This window comes from Symphodus melops (assembly GCF_947650265.1).
Source record: "Symphodus melops genome assembly, chromosome: 19".
Lineage (NCBI taxonomy): Eukaryota > Metazoa > Chordata > Actinopteri > Labriformes > Labridae > Symphodus > Symphodus melops.
In genome coordinates this window covers 6,490,216-6,505,037 of record NC_136709.1, presented here as the reverse complement: position 1 = coordinate 6,505,037, position 14,822 = coordinate 6,490,216, and the positions used below count along the sequence as shown (strand labels likewise).

At 38.0% G+C, this 14,822-nt stretch overlaps 1 protein-coding gene across 1 annotated transcript in view; it reads right to left on the bottom strand.

The window, feature by feature from the left end:
- lingo2b (leucine rich repeat and Ig domain containing 2b) overlaps window positions 1-11,001 on the bottom strand; it is a 33,048-nt gene extending 22,047 nt beyond the window's left edge. The window contains exon 1 of the mRNA XM_079369674.1: window positions 10,710-11,001. The gene's annotated coding sequence lies outside the window, so the exon portion shown is untranslated. The remainder of the gene's footprint in view (window positions 1-10,709) is intronic.
- Between the last annotated feature and the right edge of the window lie 3,821 nt (window positions 11,002-14,822).

The following is a 14,822-nucleotide window of genomic DNA, read 5'->3' as shown; positions in this document are numbered from 1 at the left end:
TGACTATGTCATTGGACTGTGGAAGGAAGCCATGGGAGAAGGTCAGATTACCCAGAGGGAAAACCATGCATGTACAGGGAGAACAAACAGACTCCACACAGAACGTTTCTTTCCGACGAAGGATTCAAACCATGGTCTGTGCTGTTAGGTAATTGTGCTAACCACTGTGTCACTACGCAGATTGATCTGCAAAAATATCTCACTCAAAACACTCTTATTGCTTTATTTAAGATGCACTTGCTTTGGCAGACAAGCATAAACATCAAGTTACTTAAAATTCATACCGCTTGCATTAATGCTGCAGTCATCAAGTTCAAGCACAGTTCAAGTTCAGCCTACAAATGCCTGTAAACACATCAGTGTAGACACCGTCAACCTATTTAAAAGTTCAGATACTTTTCAGTGACTTTAGAGTCTGTTCATTATTTATGAATGCCTAATTTTTTAAAAATATATTCATGTATTTTGCATTTGTAAAAGTGTCCTGTGAACAAGATATTTTGGTTTGTATTTATTCAGTTGTCACTTTAATTTCCTTGCGGAACAGAATCAAACAGATGCAGTACCAAAAAGAAAACAAAGGATAAGAATAACTTTGACTATTGAAGGAACATTTCACTTTAGTTTTTAAAGTTCTTGAGAAAGTTTTAGCCCTACATATTACTCTTACAACACCAATTCGATTTTTTTTTTTTTTTTAATGACTTCCAGTGGTTTGACGCCTCTTATTGCTGCAGGGAGGTTGATGTGCTCCTAGTTGTTAAAGTGCAACTTGACATTTTACTGCTGTGTTGGATAGAGGTAAACTGTTTAAGTTATGCTAGGGTTGGGATGATTGACAGTGCCATGTTCAGATTGTGACTTCCAACAGTGATTGAATATGGAACCACCTACTATCATCAAATCATGATTTAGACGGTAAGAAAAATGCAATGTTTGCTAAAAGGCTAAGTGGGTATCTCTTATTGACATTACTGCAACCTGTCGCATAAAATAATTTCCAGCTATAAATACAAGATGGTTGGCAGTAAAAATTCTTCACTCCAGGCTTCAAAGTGCAGTCCACAAGAGACATCAGAGGCTCAGCATCTTCTTAAATCAATCTCTTTGTGAAACTTTTCAGCCTGACAGTTACAGCCATTGCAGTACATTTGGTAATGAGATTAGTTAAAAATGTGCAATTCCTATACTGTATACATATTTGCATAGAGAGAGGAAGTTACAGTCATTTATTGCTTCTTGTGTGTATTCAGGCATTAAACCATCACCAGTGAAGCTCTGGGACACTTGAACACGTAACCCACATACTGTTTAAATTGGGAACTTTGCAATGTATTTCCCCATTGCTATTCTGGGGGCAAAGTTTTGTGTTTTTTGCCTCAGGTAGTAAGTAGTTCCAGATACGAAAGTGTAAATGAGGCAGCTAGCAAGACATAAAAACAATGTTTGAATGTGTGACTCCAGTACTATTAGTTTAAATCATCCCTTTTTGCTACTACAATACCAGTGCGCTGTATTTGATCTCCCTCTGTGCTGCGATATAAAGATCTAGTTTAAAAAGACATCTACAGTGCAACAGTGGAGCTACTTTTCACTACTGTCGCTCTTGTTTTGTATGAACAAATGTCTCATCTGTGCAGCCCAATGAATATCTCAAACATTAAAAATGTGTTGAAATCTCCAATGAATTTTAAGTGCATGCAACGAATATCAAAGTGTTTACACCAAATTAAATGAACACTTCAACATACGTAGAGCGTAGAGCATCTTTTGGTTATTCGGCTTCACTTATCCTGACTTATGAGATCACACTCGGTGGTCACATGAAACTGGTTATCAACATTATGAGTCAACTCACAGTTTCTATGAACGCATTCAGATATGAGGGTCAGTGTTAATAACAAATGACCTCTCACAGACATGAACACGTCTGCCATAAGGCAATACATATATACAGTACACCTAAAGTGTAGACTGAAGTCACCAAAGCTGCTGTGACAAACGGAGGAAGAACCACACAACTCAGGTTTAACACTGAAGTTACCTTGATAACTGAAAGTAGTTCTTTGTAGTACAAGCCTCTCAACAAATAAAAAGCTATAGTTCATGACTTCATAGCTATACATAACTTCATAACTATACTAATTGACAGGCAGCCGTGTTTCAGATGCCCAGTGTGGCAGCAGTAGAGAAAGATGTAGCTCTTGCAGGGCATGTGGCTCTAATGCTGTCATCCTAAAAAGCCACTGAAGCTGTGGCTTTGGCCCTCAACCAGCCTCATGGCCCCGCGGCAAGCAGTGTGCTTTCAGACTGAGGATCAGGCTGAGCACTGGCCTCCACAAAACAGGACAGCTGAAAGGCTGGGGGCTTCGCAACTGGACGCATGCAGACCATACACTGCAGGTTTAATGGCGTTTCTGTTCTTTGAAGTGCTTATAATGATGACTGGTGAGTGCATTAGGATACAGCTCACTTGGCCAGTTATTCTGACAGGGTGGTTACAACAGTATAGCTGGTGTTCCCTGGGAGCAATGCTTTGTACCCTGCCTGGACAAACAGCCTGTTTGTATCTGTGCTCACTGTTTTTATTTGTTTTATTACTGAGCACTCCAGCAAAGCAATCCTGCATCCCGTCACAGAGGTGAATAAAGCCATATTGACCGCCTTAGATTGAAACAATATTTGCCCAGATTTGTGCAATAGCAGGCGGTCTGGTTCCGTCTATCATACATGACAGGCAATCAGAGGTTGTTTTTATTACTGCACATATGATGTCAGGAAATCAGTAAGATTTGTGTTTGTCTATCACCTGGTGTCATTTATGACACTCAGTTTGAGCTTAACATGCAAGAATCTCATTGCCCTCGTAAATGTTTGATGTTGCATCATAAGACCCATGTTATAGATTAACTTATCATTTCTCCAGAAGATGCAGGAGTAGGGTTCTTGAGGGTTTTGCAACACCCCCTAAAACCAGACACAATTAAAACAATCAGGTTATCAAAACCCTTAATTGTAGTTTGCTTGACTCAAATCACTGCTTGCTGTTGGAGAGCTCCATGAAACTGCGTCTGTGTGCCTCCATCTGGTAGCATCATGGTATTGGATCCACCTATGACATGTACAGTATCTCCTGCAGCATGTCTGAACTTACAGCAGGACGGAGCTTTTCTATTGTTTAGCTCACATTGAGTTGTGTTAGAGAAGTTTTCAGCACAAAGAAAGCAAAGATGTAATGAACTAATAAAGTTCACACATGTATGACGTTGTCATATAGACTGACCTCCACAGGGCAATTGATTGGTTAAATACAGCTTGTGATGTTTAATTTGAATTAAAGATTGCTGCTCCAAATACATCAGACATCAACAGACCAAATACTAAAAAAACAAACAAAGCTAAAACAAGCAGTTTTAAGCAGTTGTTGCACAGTCCTGCACAGTATTAATCAAGGTTGACTGAGGAGCTAGTAAGATTCAAATTAAAGAAAAGATGACTTGTCTATTGAATGTACTTTAACATCCAAACATCTCATTCATATCACACTCCAACTTACCTAACTCAGCTCAAACTTTTATTTTCAGTATCAGGTTCGTTACATTTTTGGCTGTGCAGTTTTTGCACTCTAAAGTACATCCCAAAATGCCTCCCTGTTGACCTCTGGCATCATTCTTTTTTTGTCATCCTCTTCAGGAAAACCTTTATAACCTTTTGTTTCAGTTTAGTAAACCCCAAGGGGCTTGTATTTCAACCTTTACCTGAAAAATATGTAACCTATTTCCCAGTCTTTTAACTGCATGTGACGAAAGTGCATTTGTGCTAGAGAGCTGGTGGGAGGCAGAGCAGGAGAGGTCGAGGGTGCTAATGATAGAATATGGGACAGATGCAACCAGAACTCCACGAAATGTTGTGTTTTGCTGCTGAAATAAGCACCAAAATGGAAAGACATAAAGAGAAGGGGAGCAAGCACTATAATGTTACAATTTTAAATCTGGCTTCGGCTTATCTAACTTTTATCTACCCAATCAAAATCCTTGAGAAAGATAAAGAACATGTAACTGTTTTTTTGTTTGCGGCACAAGTTAAGGTTGTATTTTTATTTTTTTTGTCTGCAAGTCTCTCAAATGAGAAAAGTTAAAGAACACACCATGTACATGTTTTGTTTTTTTTAAAATCTCAGGCATCATAAAAAACTAGAAACCGATGCTTAATGAAATCAAGAGGTCTGCAGATTATCGAGTCGTTTTTGAGCTTGATTTAGCACTTTTTTCTTTTTTAAAGTTCCATTTTGGGCCTTTTGGTATTTAATGACAAGACATTTGGGAGGAGAGAACGTGGAATGCAGAAAAGGTTGGATTTCGACACAGAGGGCTACAATCGCTGCATATGGAGCACACAAAATAACTGCTTGGCCATCTGGTGCCCACATTTTTATTTTATTTTTAATTGCTATGGCAAAGAGGAAAGTCCGGAAAGAGAACGTTTTGCACAATATTTACGCTTATTTAAACTGACTCAAAAGTAAGCGATAAATTGTAGTCTAAGAGCTCAGTGGTAGAGTCGGTTGTCTCTGACCTGGAATTGGTCCTGCTGCCAAATGTTCAATGTCTTTATGCAAGACTCTAAATTTAAAGGTGTTCCCACTGCTTCATCGACGTGTACTGATATGTATTTATGGATAAGTAAATACTGATGGACACTTTAAATAACCTCTGCCATCAGTGTGTGACCACAATAACCTGTGGTGTAAAAGAATTTTTAGTAGTCAAAAACTAGAAAAACCCTCTACATAATGAAGTCAATTTACCATTTAAGAGTAGCAGAAACGTTACTGCTACCTCAAAGCTGCTGGCAAATTATGTACATTAGATACAGATCCAGGACCACTGCTGCTTCCTGGCTAAACTAAATAAAGTAGTGTTTTGTTAAAGGTGAATGTGTTTTGGATATTGTGGTTATGAGCCACTCAGGAGAAACAAACTGTATGCTGAACTCCTCGTTAGCTTACACAGTCTGGCAGAAGTACAATAAAAAAACTAAACAATTGTAATGTAGAGCCCAGAGAATATCTCCCTGAGATACACTGCTGTGTTAATTAATGTTCAGCTTAAAATAGGGACCCTAGCTCCTTTTGCACACTGTGCTCTTAAATAATGTAGAAACAGGCTTCTGAAGAACTTGTAATGTTATTATTCCTCTGGGTCTTAGTGACAAAGGACTGGAGGCACACACTAACCTGAGGACGCCATAGTGTTCAAAGCCGTTTTCCCTTTTCATTTGAGTCTCTTACAGGAGTGCATCCTCCAGAGACCTGCCTGTTGCTTCATCTTCTCATTTCTCAATGGGAAAGATTTGTGCTATTATGCGTTTCTGACATTGCTGAGAGCAGAGATGCTTTATATATAGCAGCAAGAGTGACAGGCACTTCTAAATATTTTGACTTTAGGCACCTCAACAATGTTTTCAGTCTGTCGCCGGAGCAACCAGGAGCTTTTTCATATCATACGTGCTGTGCTACTAGAGAAAATATAGACCCCTACAATCACTTACATTCGGGCAACAAATAACCTTATAAGTTATTCATGTAATAACTGCAGTGGGTCAAAGCGGTACATACAGCAGTACTGGCACTGTGCACTTCAAGACTCATTTGACATTTATTATGAATACAATAGTGATAAAGAAATATGTGAGAAAAGTGCAAACAATTCATCACATCTCTAAATCACAGATTATAAAAAAAAAACAAAAAAAAAAACAGTGATATATTTAATGCTACATGTTCTATAAAAAGAAGTGATGTAGCAGTTCCTCTCTTCGTTAAATATCATGCCATCTGTTCATTGTTTATCTCCAAAACTGATCTGGATTCATGTTCAGAAGTGTTCAGCATGTGTTTTGTGAGCATTTACAGAAGGTTAGATAAAATACAAGATAGTGATTTTCTGATGAATGGCCTGCAGTACTATTGGCTGCTACTTTTGTCTACCGTCATGGATAATGAGAACCTTGATTGATCGCATATTTATTTAAGAATAGATCAATAAACGCTTTTTGTCTTTGAAAGGCCTTTAACCTGAATTGATTTCAATGTAAGCTGAATAACATCATCTTTGTAATGCATTATGATAATCATACAATACCATGGTTATGATACTATGTCTGCCTGTTATCATGATTGTAGTTCTGTTTCTGATTTATTATAGCATTTCATGCTGCCAAAAAGAACGTGTCGTCACATGTTGTTTTCCCGGAAAAACTCTAATTTCAAACAATATCTTCGTCTCTGAAAATACCTTTTTAAAACCAAAAACTGCAGAAAATAATAGCTTCTCGCTTTTTTGAGTCTGTTTTGGTTCCACACAAAGGTGTCGAGCCCTTGTGTGTATTTATGCTGAAGAGAAAGAGTGCAGGGCGGAGGTGCAACATACCTGAGCAAAAAATAGACTGTTTGAGAGCTGGAGCATTATTCTGCTTTTGTGAATTTCCCACGCACGGCTGTTACATTTTAATCATGCACTGGAGACAGGGGAACCTTGAGTTTGTTGAAAAGGACGCCTACAGAAACCTACATCTGCAATGCTAATCACACTCCAGGAAAGGGCCCAACAGACTAGCCTCTTGCCTGTCAAAATAAAAAAAAAGTACCAGATAACAACTGAGCAGTGCTCCAATGCTCACTGTCTCGCTAATATATTGCGTAGCTACGTCGGAATGAGCCTTCAATGTCTTATTACTTCAGTCAAATCTGTTCAGAACAAAGGGCCTTGTATTATGCAAGTCAGCATAGCTGTATAGTCCTTTTTTCATGATATTGCATGTGCTGCTGTTTCCATCTTTCCTGCTCTGTGATATTGGTTGAGTTCACTGTATTTGTCCTTGGCGCTTTTATTTTATGTTAGACATATTGTATATAAATCTTTGACATCGCTTAAATTTCAGTCCAGTTAAATACGGCTAAAACTTAAAATTACCCAAACCATCCCAGAATTTGTTCAATATTTTGGTCAGCTGTCTTTTAACTTTCTTAAGTCTTTTAGTACTACACCGGAATAAAAATCACTCAAGAGAGCTTGTAACACCCAAAAAGAAGTTCCAGCAGGAGAGTGGTTTCATCCCCACAGATTGAAGACTCTTCGGTCATTGTAATTCAGCATTTGGAAAGCTGTTCCCTTATCTTTACTCAATGCCTTAATTTGCATAAGAAACGTGAGAAAAGTCTTCAAATCTTTATATAGAAGATTTATATACTATACTATACACAGCATACAAATCAAAAGCTGTATATTAAAGATTTAAATGTCATCACATTTTTATGTTTTATGAAAATGTCATGGCATGAGTTTGGCATTGTTCCACTTTTGATCTCCTGTGGTTTACTTTGGAAGACTGCTTTTGCTTGAGTACATTGCTGTTTGTTTCCTTACTTCTTACCATTCACAATTTAAAAGTGACAGGTTTTCTGTGCTGACATGTAGGCTAAGAGAATGTTGTCGAGCATTTTAGACTTTAAAGAATGAAGGCGAGGAATGAACAATACATGTCTATAAATTAGAAAAAAAATCTATTGACTGAAAATATTATGTTGCTGTTCTAAAACAGAACGTGTTAAATAATGTTTTAGTCCAACAGACACTTGTCAATGAGTGCAGAACATTTTCCAAAGCACCGTTTTTTTTATTGCAGTCTCCACTATCATCCCAGCAGCCAACAGTTGTCAAGTCATTTAAACACATTTGAAAAATACAATTTCATATTAAAGAGCAATTTAAAAGATTTTTGGTCTCATCCTGACTAACAGTATGGCACATTCAGGCAGGGTGAAGCTCCAACATCTATAACCCAAGAGGTGGCTATTAAAGGGTATTTTGTTCATTGTTAAGTAGAGGCATTATAGTTAGAGGGTAAGTATTAAAGCAATAAACATTTCAAGCCCTTGCACTCGCATTATGCATTATGGTTCTACTGAGCGGCCTGGTGCTATTCTTTTATTGTAAAAAAACAAAAAACAGACACCAGAAAAAAGAAAAATGACTTTCAGGGGCATAAAAACATGAAACTTCAAACAGCTCTTTTCATGAATGTAGTTTTTTTCTTCTCGCAAATTAAAGTTAAGCAACAGGCACTGTTTGACTGAATGCTGATAAACCACTTATTCTTGTAGTAGCGTTACATAAAGACGAATGATTTTTACATGTTGGTGCTGCTACCTTCTTCTACACAAAGACAACAGATACAATGTGATGTTATTTGTTTCTTATTTCCAGCGGGAGAACTTCTTCATATGTATAAAAGAGATGATACAATTTTACAAAAAAAAAAGGTGGCTTATTGTTTTGCAAAATTATATGCTGAACAAGAAGACAAAAGAATCTGGATCTTTCTTAACTAGATTTAGGGATAAACATTGATTTTCTGTCACTGTTCAAAACCAACACAATACCAGCAGTATGGTGATGGGAAAAAATTGAGTTCCCCCTCTCTGTCTCCTTTTTGCTAGCTGTGAGCCTTTCAAAAAAATTGAACTGAAATGCAAATCACCAAAGATACTATAAAACAATATATCAGACACACTTGTTGCATCACGTACATTATGGATATATTTTTATACATATTAATTAAGAAGCTTTTCTTTGAAATCCCGATTCGTACATGTGGATTTCCTTTAATGTTACAGAAATTGTAAGAAAAAAAAAAAGAAGTAGTTGTTGTGTCATTTCAAATCAACATGCTGTATTGCAGCCCTGTATTTTCACCATCTTCACTCAAACAGCCAGACAAACTACAAGTATTATAAAAGCATAGCAGTGTTCTTACATGATTAGTAACTTCCAAGGGGAATTCAAGTGACAAGATGGTGTCAACTCATTAGGTTGCTCTTCAAAAGAAGTGACGAGGGGTTTGAACTTGACCATGGATGTCAGTATTGTAAGTCTTTTTTACTGTGACTACTTTAAGACACAGCAAAGAAGTGCCGCAAAGTGATACAGAGCCGACAAAGTCAACATAAAATATCCCCAAATGATTTAAAACACGTCACACCTTTTAAATAATGACGAAAGCATCCAGTATGACGTGTATAAACCCATGGCACGCCCTGCCTGTTACTTCCAAATGAGGAGAAGAGGTAGCGTGAGAAGAGGGAAGGAAGTCTGCAAGGGGAAACACAGCACAGGGAAAGGGAAAACAAACAATAGGAGGGGGGGGGGGGCAATCCCACCTTCCCCTCTTTCCTCCATTATCTCTTTTTCCCATCCCCCTCTCACCCTTTAACGAGGGATAGTTTTCTCTTCGCCTCTCATCTCTCTCCTTTCCTCGTCGTCTTCAGGGACCAAACACACCCCTGTCAGGTTTCCATGGAAACGCCTCACACACTCTCTCTCTCTCGCAGAAGCACGCTCACTCTCTCTCTGTCTTGCAGCGGTAACGCCTGTATCCTCTCTCCCCTCCATTAGCATCCCTCTTGCTTGAAGACAGCAGTGGCGGCAGTTGTCAAAGCCATGACATCTATGTGCCATTGATCCATATTTTACAGGAAAACTTATTGAGACATACTATAATAATTTAGATTAATGGCCAGTGGAAATTGGAGGATTTGTTTGAGCTTTATTAAAATCATATGGCATAGCCATCCCAAAATATTGGTCCTGAATGCTCATTTTATTTTTAGATAGAGCTAACAAATGCATTTCCCCTGAACTTTGCTCTCCATTATAAAGATAAGAACAAGCAGATTACATTTGCACCCAATTACAGCTGCCATGCCGTACTCAATTAATGCCCATGGAAGTCAAATGAGAGACAGAAGCTGAGTCCCCAACCTCAAGCATAACTCATTTATAATTCAGTCCTATTTCTCATACTTAAGCTCAGGATAGAAGTGTGTAAAGTGTGGCTTTTTTGTAAGCACTCAACCGCATGAAAGGATATATCTACACTATATCTTACCCCACATGCTTTTAGAAACCCTGGTTCTCTCTAAGAGGGGTTGAAGGGGGTGGGGGCACAAAAAAGGACTGTGTTCCTCTGCTGCAGGGCCACTTTGACTCACAGCAGAGCACCAGCCGCCAACTTCATAGAGAGCATGTGTCATCCCCGCTGAGCATCTCAGGGAGGGTTTTATCTACCTTGTGAAGTGTGTTGGTGTCATCATGTCATCCAGTGTGGGCTACAGATGCAATCTCTTTGATGTACTTCCTTCAGTGGAAAAATAAAACTACAGTCACATCCACAGACGTCACAGAGCCATTCAACTAAAGCAGAAATTACACTTTTTTTGGTTTAATTTTGAGATCACTTCACTTAATTGATTCCTTTGTTATAGGTGGGAGGAGTGGAAGTGTCGTCATCCACCCAAACTCACACAGTGAATGCACCACATTTTCTTTTCCTAACACTTACATCACATCCCAAACTGAGACAGAGCTTTTATCTCTATTCATCACTACGGACGTCATGGGGACCTCACTGTTGTTTAATACATTTAGTAAATTACTTGCATACACCTCATACCCATACACACGGACTACGCCTGTACTCCGCTGATGAAACCAGGTGTCAATATCATTTTCTTGCCAGTTAACAGTCAGTTAATAGTGACTCATGCAATGAAAGATTTTCATTCATCGTGGCAACAGATTAAAGCGACTGAAGCTCCTATCAGGAATGTCCAAGCACTTCAATGCACAGTTTGGTCTCACGAGTCTTACCTTTTTACCTGCTCCTCCACATGCCAAAATCCACCTTCACGTTTTACATCACTGAGTGGGGAGTCCGAGGTTCAGACTTTGACTGACACACTTGCACCGACTGTGAACGCAATATTCTCAAAGAGTTGGTCTCTTTCCACTCTGTCTTAAACGATCCGGTTTTTTCCTTTCGTATGTTTTTAAAATATGCGTCGCTCTTCGGTGATCGGGCAGCTCATTCTTCCTGACGGCGGTGGCTCCGGGTTTCAGCAGACATCAGTACCGCGCTGGGTGACGGCGGGTAGAGAGAGGATGAGAGATGAAGAGGAGAGAGAGATTCGTCAAGCAAGCAGATAGAACCGTCGCCAAGCAGAGGGGGTTTTGCTTTCAGAGTAAAAGCCTGGAAAAGAATTTGGAATAGCCCACGTCAATTGACTTGATCTAAACAACATTTATTTCACAGTTACATGATTTACAGAAGACATACTTCATGACGTACTTCTCGTGTGACGATTGTAGGCTAGTGTAGTAGAGACGGCAATTGGCTTAATTGTAATTTTAAACATCTGCATTGGATGTGATTGTGACAATCAGTGTATCTCTAATGGAGACTGCCACCTGCCCTCCTTGAATAAGCCTTTATAGCTTTAAGCCTTTATAGCTTTATGTAGGCTACCCACCTGTTGTATCTTTAATTCACAAAGAAATTTGAAACAGTCACATCAAACAGTTGTTCAAATATGTCAAAGGATATATTGCACGACTGTGCATATATATATATATATATATATGCTGTTACTAAATCCTTAATGATGTTAGAATCATGCATTTTCTATACCAGCAATCTGGAAATTCAAAGCTTTAAAAAACAAACAAGAGACAGGCCTATAACAAATCTATTTCAAAACACATTGAAAGCCAATAAAGAGAGGCTTGATGCGCTGTCTGTTGCTATCATTTTTTTTGTGGCAAAACAGAGATTATAGGTTGATCTCAGACAGAGAATTGCTTAATTGTACTTCATGTACAGCAAAGAAAGCAAGGATACAGTTTGTCTAAACAAGAGGAAATGTAACTCTGGTTAAAAATTTGAATAAACTCCTGCTATTACCTTTTTTGACAAATTAAAGGGACAGTTGAATATTACACCAAAGTTCAAAGCGTGGGGCTATAGGGCTGTCACTATGTAAGTGACCTAAGCCTGAGCTCTGAATGATCTGGAAGCCAAAAATGATGCTTACAGTTTTCCTTACAGAGACAGAAATGTTGAGCAGCTGTGGCTCAGTTCATAGCCAGTTGTCCCCTACCGGATATGTATGATGGGTGACATTTAACCCCAGGTTTTTTGTCAGAGGTGTATAAATGTGTATTAATCAGATCAGTTACTTCTGATGGCCACTTAACATAGCAACCACTGCAATCAGTGTGTCTGGACTCCATGGGGGGATTTATTCTGTCAACAGTTCAAAATTTCATTCTCCAAACACAGAGTCCAAGCGCCAAAGTTTTTCTGTCAAGACCCATTTCCATGTTTTTCATTGTTAAAAAAATTATTTGCTTAATTCACTTGTATCTCTTGATTGAATTTAGGATTAAGAAGGGAGGATGGAGATAGCATGGACATTAACAGATAAGTTCAAAGAGCAGTATATATAAAAATTATATAGCAGTATATATAAAAAATATTTGCTTAATTCACTTGTGTCTCTTGATTGAATTTAGGATTAAGAAGGGAGGATGGAGATAGCATGGACATTAACAGATAAGTTCAAAGAGCAGTATATATAATTGACCATCACTCTTTGTGTTTATATTCCTCCAAAGGACAGTACAATTGATATGAATGGGTTGTAAAAATGATGTCTTAGAACCAGGAGGAACATTATCATACGGAGATTTTAATAAAATAACAATTGCCAAATGGGATACATCAAATAATACAGGAAATTAATCTCCACATTTAAATACTGAGAAATTGTCTGAATGAATTCAGTTAATTAGATGTTTGGTGAATGTTGCAACCAAAGGGGACAAACATCACTTTTTACTTGGTTCCCTATGCTGTCATAGAGAAAACAAATGGGAGACATTCGATTCAGAATTGCACCATATCAACCAGAGATACTTCAGACCCTGTACCAGTGTATTAGGTATTTAAGATTATTGTTAAGCTAAAATGGATAAATATACATTGTTTTAAATTCTATAAACCTGCATATGACTGTACAACATTGAATTGAGAAACTATAGCACAGAGATCCCAAATGATATACTGAAAATATAAGAAAACAGTAGTTCTATGTCTGACCAGCTTGTGATTCTATTACTTCTATCACACACAAAGAGGGCAAGGAAACTTAATGTGTTTCACTCATATTGACAGATGTCAGTATCACAACAGGGCAACAATAACCCTATCATGTATATTTTTATTACATCAGGGAATTCTTCATTTCTTTGTACCTGAAATAATTGATGCTGATAACACCGGCTTTGTTTTGGGTCGCCAAACAGAAGCTCATATTAAAGGCTCAGCAATAGAAAAACAAAGCTAATGATGTGTTTGTCTAGAGGCTGACAAAACTTTGGACTTTGTTAAAAAGTCAGTCTCCAGCATTTTTTAATATTGTGATTATTGTGAAGTTATTTTCAGGCATGCATATGTGAAAACAGCTACAGCATGTTTACAGGTTGACACTTTTGGATGGATAAAATGGGGGCTCATAACAGGGTCTGTTCTCCACTGGGCCTCCAGCACTAGGGATTAAAGTTAAAGAATGCTGACTTGACCCTAAAATAACAAAATTATTTCAATGGATGGGTGGCCATCCAACCTTGTCAAGTTTAGAAAAAAAGAGGATAACACTTTGAATTAAGGACGCATAGTTGCTTAATGGGTTGCAAATTGGTAGCATTGCTGCTTGTTTATCATTTTTTAGCACTTATTATTGCCTACATTTTCTGATCATGATCTCATAGGAAGCTATATAGTACATTAATTAGTACCTTAAATTAAAGTATTAACAATTATAGTGACCAATAAGCATGCTAATAAGCAACTAGTTAATGGTTATATTGTGTAATGTAAAGTGTAACAAAATCCCTGTGTCCACCAAGCAGTCCTGTTGAGGTCACTACGGGACCCAGGTATTGGTGTCCCCACCCTCAAAATTTTGGAATGGTACAAAAAACAAGGGATTAGTGCCATTCTTCTTTTTTGGTATCCTTCTGTTCGCGTGTCTAGGGTATCCATCTGACCCTAAAGAGTCCCTTGTTTATTTCTCTTTGATACAAAGCCCAAACAACCAACTCCACTTTAAATAGCTACCAGTAAGAGAATGGGAATTAGGAAAAGGTGCAGAGATAAGGCTTGTTTGAGCTTGAATAAAAATGAATAGTGTGAGTGGAGGGATTACATACCACTGGACCACTTTGCCGCTGGAAAAAGTGGCCAAAAAAATAATGCGGAAGTCCTCACTTAGCAGATTTGTAATCTTTGACCTTGAAGGTATATTCTTTTCCTGGGAGTTAGCAACAACAAAACCACAAATGACACTCTGCTCTTTACAAACCAACAATGCTCCGTGACTTGTACAGATCCTGCCTGATATTGTCAGATTTCTTTCTGCTTCATTGATGTGACAATTCATTTTGTAATTCATCCATCCACCATTACATCAGTCAGACATCCATCCATTTATTTATTTATTCATCATAAGCTACACAATAAATATCATTTCAGAGTGCTCATTTCAAATAACAGCAATTTCTTTGGGTGACCCTTACAGAAAAGAATGATCATGAACACAAGAAGGACCAGAAGACACGATAAGAATAATGATGAACAATCACTGTATGTGAGGAATTAGATCAAATGTCACATTAGCATTAAGTTAAAGTCTTCTTATGGACAACCAGCACTGATCGATAGTCAAATCATTACTCTGTCAACACAGATGTGGCATTATAACAGAGGTGGGCAATGCTAAGCTTATCCCGATTTAAGTGTCATGTTGAAACAGGTTCACATATCACTTTAACCTTGATTATATCCTTTTAAAAGGATGATTTCATTTCAGTCCTACTATCTTAGCCTGCTTTTATTCAACTTTAAAAACAGCTGCAGTGGCCAAA